Consider the following 6,000-nt stretch of genomic DNA (forward strand, 5'->3'; position numbering starts at 1 on the left):
AACGATGTCAAATGCAATAGGGCAAATTTAAGAATAGGTAAGTTCATGCTAACTTATGTTATATACGAGACAATTTACTATTGTTACAAGAAGGTTACAATCACTTATATTTATTAGTTGCCAGATTGGATGGCTTGGAGTGTTTTAAAAAGTTTACGAATTTTGTTTGAAACTTTGAGTGTAGTCACTGACACACTTACAACAACCCAATTTAAAATATGATAAGTATTATTGATTGTGATCTCCTTGTATCAAAATAAATGGTCTATTTGTGAACTTTTCCTTAAATTATCAAAGAAAAAAAGGTTTATTTTATGATCATACTTTCTTTCTTTCTTTGAAAATTTTTATTTTTTTCTTATATTGTATCTACGTTGAACCTTCAAGGTCCAAAGTTGATACTTGGATCAACTTCAAATCTTGTAGATCTGAAATAAGATGATAAGTAGAAAAGATCTCGAACTTCAAGATCTGAATAGGGGCAATTTCAAAAAATATAAAATTTATGAAAAAAGAAGTATGAACGTAAAAGATTTCAATAAAAATAATTTAGAGGTATATTAATGTAATTCTATGTAGAATATACCATCACCAAGGTAAAGGAAAAGTACACAATTCATCTTTGTTGTTGCAAAGAAGGCACAACCACTCATAACCATTAGGTGTGAAATTAGGCCATTGGAGGGGTGTCATTTCTCTGCTTTGTAAGTGGCATAAAGTCAAAAAACTTGGGTACAAGGTTTTTCCCTTGGATATAATTTATTACTTCTCTATTGGATGGGATATCTTAGTCTACAATAAAACCATTCATATTTGGAAAAAAAATGACCACTGTCACTCTTAATCATTAGATAAAAAATTTGAGGATTGAATTTGTGCAACTAATTGGTCTGGTAAACTAATAAAAAAAATTCATCAGATTTTGTGCAGAGAAATAACACGTTGCACCTCTCATATTTGATGACTAGCAGTGATAATGACTTCCGTACTTGAGATAAATGACACTGTGGTATAGTTATGCGAGATAATAATTTTAGTCATTTGTCCTATTGGCATTTATTAGCATTTATTGAGCTTTCTAACTCTTAATTAAGTTCCAAGACTAGATCAATGCAAGGCTAAAAGTACTAAATATTTAAAATCTTATTTCAAATAGGTCCCTTGGTGTAATTTGAAGTCCTAAAATATTTCATATTTTTAATTCTTCTTTTTGTATTTTCATGCTGTCGGTGCTGCTTATAATTTCATGATTATATCAATGAGAATGATCGTTTAGGCTTTTGATATAGGTTTGCAAAATATTTAATACTTTTTATGGGGGTTTGGGAGCTTGACTCAAGGATATTGTACAAATGCAGTAACATTAACATACTATAGTCTTCGGTTTTGAATCTTAGTGTACCCTATGCGTCAGACACATGCATTGAGCCTTTTTTATTGGAATTTTAATATTTTAACTTTGGATTCTCAATCTAGGGATCCCCCCAACTCTTACTTTCAAAGGGAAGACTATTCATTCGTTATGACTCTAAATTTGGCATGTGCGGACGCTATAATTTGGATGAATGCTTTAAAACTCGAAATCGTTGTTGGAGTCATCGGTGAATCGGTAAATATGGATCAATTGAATATGTGATTCAAAAAATTTTAAAATCATCATCTTAAAATCATCATCATCATCATCTGAGTCTTATCCCAATTATTTGGGCTCAACTACATGGGCATGAGTACGAGTATGTTGAAAAACTCTTAAAATTAAAAACATAAAATGAAAAACCGATTATATATGTGCTCTGAAAAAGTAGCCTCGAGAATGAACAAATTTTTAGATGGGTAGATCTAAGTATTTAATAACACAATACAATTCTTCTTTCTATGAAATACTCATCCGCCTTTTCCAAAATGGATCTCAAATTTCATATTGAAAAATCCTCCTACGCAACCCTTTTGATTGAGGGTATAAATGTATTGTGTGCTCCCACGGGAGCACCATATGCCCTCTAAACAACCCACATAAAAGACTCAATCTTTGGCTTTTGTGTCAACTTTATTTAGGGAATTTTATAATAAAGTAGATTCATCAAATTTGTCTTGTTGCTTTACTTCCAAGTGGAAAAAACGGCATCCCAATTCCCAAAGGCATAATTCCAAGCAAAATTATTGCCATTTTTGTGTCCATCACCATCTTTTCAGCACAAACATTAGAATTTGCTTGGAGGAGCCACAGTGATAATAAAAAGCATTAATACAAGCAAAAACTAACTTTTAAAATGACAAAGTAATGAAAAGATGGCATTGTAGTGATGGGCCCTGTTTTTATGAGTCCCAAGGCTCATACTATTCTTGTGCGGGCTCTCTCTAACACCCATTTTTTATAGATCTTGGATTCAAACTTGTAGAAATCCATGATCATGAATATAAAAATAAAATTTTAAAATACTTTTTAAATTTTTTTCCTATCCATTGGAAATGAATCTTTAGTTGTGAAGTTCACCTTAAAGATGGACGTTTGTGAGTCAGGGCACTAAACACTTTTCCTTGTAGTGATACTCGTGAATAAAAAAAAAACTTACTGGGATAATTATCAAAATATTTATTTTTTCAAAAAATTTGAAACATATTCAATTTTTTTGAAATCTATGTTCATACCCATACACATGGTTTATATTTTTTCCCTAAAAATAACGGTTCTATTAAAACCATGATGTTCGAAGGGCCCCTTGATGGCCAAAAGACATCACAACACTATTAGTGCCATTATAATTATCACGACATTGTTAGTGCCTTGATATTCACTAATATCAATACAATATCGTGACACTAATAGTATCGTCACACTTATTGATATATAATGAACTGGTGTTGTGACACTCTCTATCAATATTAATGAGTCTCACGACATCAATAGTGTCTTAATGCCTTCGAGCATCATAATTGTAATAAAATTATAACGTATATTTTTTAAAGATATGAACCATCACATAAATTAAATATGTAGATTTCAAAAATTTTAGATATGTTTCCAAAAAAAAAAAAGAGTCCTAATTATTATTTATTTCTAAAAATTTTATAGAAAATATAAACTCTAATATTTGCCAAAGCCCCACATAATCATCCAGACTAGACCTTGCGTAGATCGGACGGCAGTGATGTGCAAGGGCATCAAGACTTCTATGCTCCATAGGCTCATAAGATCACACCAAGTTAGTTACCAATAGGTCACATCGTAGTGTTGTTCTTTTCCAAACACAGTTTTAACAACAAAAATCCGATGGTGACTTGGTCGTTAAAAGAAAGCTTAAAAAGGTACACCATCTAAATTACATATACTCAGATTTTGTATTAGTTACTAATTAAGGTGGTAATTTGGTTGGGTTTACTTGATTGAGATTGAGCTCAATCGGGTCCGGTTCAACAAGGGTTAGATCCGGATTCAACTAGGGCATGGCCTGATGGAGTCATTATCTTTCTTGTATGTTTTAATAACATACCTAGTTAGGGCTGGACCGGTCTATAGAAGCTCAGCCTTGGCCCTTGCATGGCCCTAGTCCCTGTAGGGCTAGTCGCTAGCCAGAGCATTGCTGGGCTCACATCGGGTCGAAGAGGACTTTTGTCTATCCTTAACCTAGCCACGACAAATATATTTTGAAAAAAAATGAAAGAAAATAACAGAAAAGGGTGCCTCTAGCCTGATTAGGCCATCCTCCATGTCAAGACCAACCTGTTTTGACCCCCAAGCTTTGGTGGTACGGCCATGTCCAGGCCGTCGGGCACATCTTGTGGCCCAGTGTTTAGTTTTTTAGGGTCGGGTTAGACGACATGGCCCATTGCCGAACCTAAACCCAATATGTTTCATTCGGCATGTATTACTTTCAGTTTTCTTTTGTTATTCTTTCTTCACATTCTATGACCATGTATCCTGGGATTCTTCAAGTCTGGCGAACCTTTGAGGTAATGGATGAGGTTTCTACATGGCCTCGGCTTTATGAAAATAAAATAAAGCTTCACCTCATTCCTCATAAAAATTTATACTCAAACAATGGAGCAAACCTTGAACACTTATTTTTTTAAAAAAAATGATAGCCTAGATAATTTATTGCAATATACACTATCTTTAGAATTTAAAATCCTAATTTTTTTCCACAACCATAATGTTCAAGTCAACACAATCAATGTAAAGGCTTTCTAATACTTGACTTGCAATTTTCAATGAGTTATGACGGGAAGATTTACTTATTTTGATATATGGCTGCATCCCTATCAAACTATTTTGCTTTGTACCGTGGGTGTGGTTTGTATAGAGCCGAGGCTCTAAACAATCAAAGTGAAGCCCACCTTCAAATAGTGTCGAGAAATATGGTTTCAATACTGAAAATCTTTGTGATAGTCTTAAAATATATATTTTTATTTTCAAGTATAAAATTTAAAGTTTCAAAATTAGCGTAGATTAAGCAGATCTATGAAAACTTGAAAATCTTGAAAATTGAAAGTCCAAAAATATGTTACGTGATGTACTATTTTCAAAACTTGAAATCCATTTTTTATAATGTTCATGCATCTTGATGTCGAGATGATCAATTTGATGATATTTGGATATCAAAACAACTTTTTTTAGTGAACTTTTTGCAGTGGGCTCTAATTTGATTGTTTAGAGCCTCGGTTTTATATAAAATTTTTCCTTTCCATTCACTTTAAAAAAAATAAAAAAGTATATAATAAGACAATTTTACCTTTATATAAGGCGGTCACATTAATCTTGACCATTGGATGTGAAATTGAGTAGCTACAATTATTCCATTGACCAAGCTTGAACTTCAAAAGAAATTTTATCGAACTTTATAACACATCCCACCTATCAAATTTCACATCAAACGGTTATAAAGAATTGTGACCAATTTGTAGGGAAGATAAATAGTGTTTTTTTGTTATCTCGCTCTTTTTTCTACAAAAAAACTTTAAAATAAAAAAAATAAAAATAAAAATATACCGCTTTCGCATGAGGCCCCACAACGAGGCATTTTGGGCCAGCATATTGTGCACATAATGCGTTCAACGGTCTGTCACCATCAATGAACAGTGATGATGAGCCGATATTCTTCCATTAACGAATTTAAAAGCGCCTCAACATCTAATATCAACCGTTCATTTCTGAGGATTAACAGTCGATGACTGGTCTCCATTCTCCAAGTATACGTTACTCAAGCCATAGAACTTTTCCTTATTTTACTATCTACTTCATATTTAAATGAATTAATAATAAGTAATGGCTAGTATTGAAAATTTATGAAAGAAATAGTGGCATTTATCCAAAACTCCTGCAAAATCTTTCTTTTTACACACTCATGGATCCACTCATTCAGAGCAAAAAAATAGTTATGTTTTTCAGAGTTTAAAAGGTCTATTTTTATAACCTTTTGGTTTTCTTGAGCTCTTGGGACAAATCTTTCATCTTCTCTTTCCATGAATTTCACCATTTTTTAGGGAAATGTTCCATTGTTTAGTACTAGTTTTCTCAGAAATGGCAGAAAATTAGGCACTGGTTATGTCTTCTTCTGCCTTATATAGCTTCTTATGTGACCTTAAATGGAGTTTTTTTGCCATTTTTAGCAACATTTATGGTACCCACAAGAACTGTTATCTCCAGTGTGTTCTCCTCTGTAGTCACCGTTCAGCTTGTTTTGGCCTCCATTTTGTGATCTGAGGAGAGTCCTCTCCATGTTTTTGAAGAAATGGAGGAAAGAAAGTACTGATCCTTCATTGTTCAGCTTGATCTAGCTTCTTCCATGATCTTTCAAGGAAACCTATCCATTTTTAACTGAAAGCCACTGTAATCCCATGACTGATCGTATGGTGTTTTCTTTGCATAGTTAGCAGAGTTTTTCAGCTTCTTCTTTGCTTGCTGTAAAGGGAAGATCTTCCATTGTTTTTCAGAGTTTCCACCTTGCTTTAGCTCCCTGTAATAGTGACGACTTTCCATTGTTTAGTAGATTTTTCAGCTTG

Source organism: Amborella trichopoda, chromosome 5, assembly GCF_054954075.1.
Source record: "Amborella trichopoda isolate Santa Cruz 75 chromosome 5, AtrichopodaSantaCruz75HAP2 v2.0, whole genome shotgun sequence".
In the NCBI taxonomy this organism is placed as follows: domain Eukaryota; kingdom Viridiplantae; phylum Streptophyta; class Magnoliopsida; order Amborellales; family Amborellaceae; genus Amborella; species Amborella trichopoda.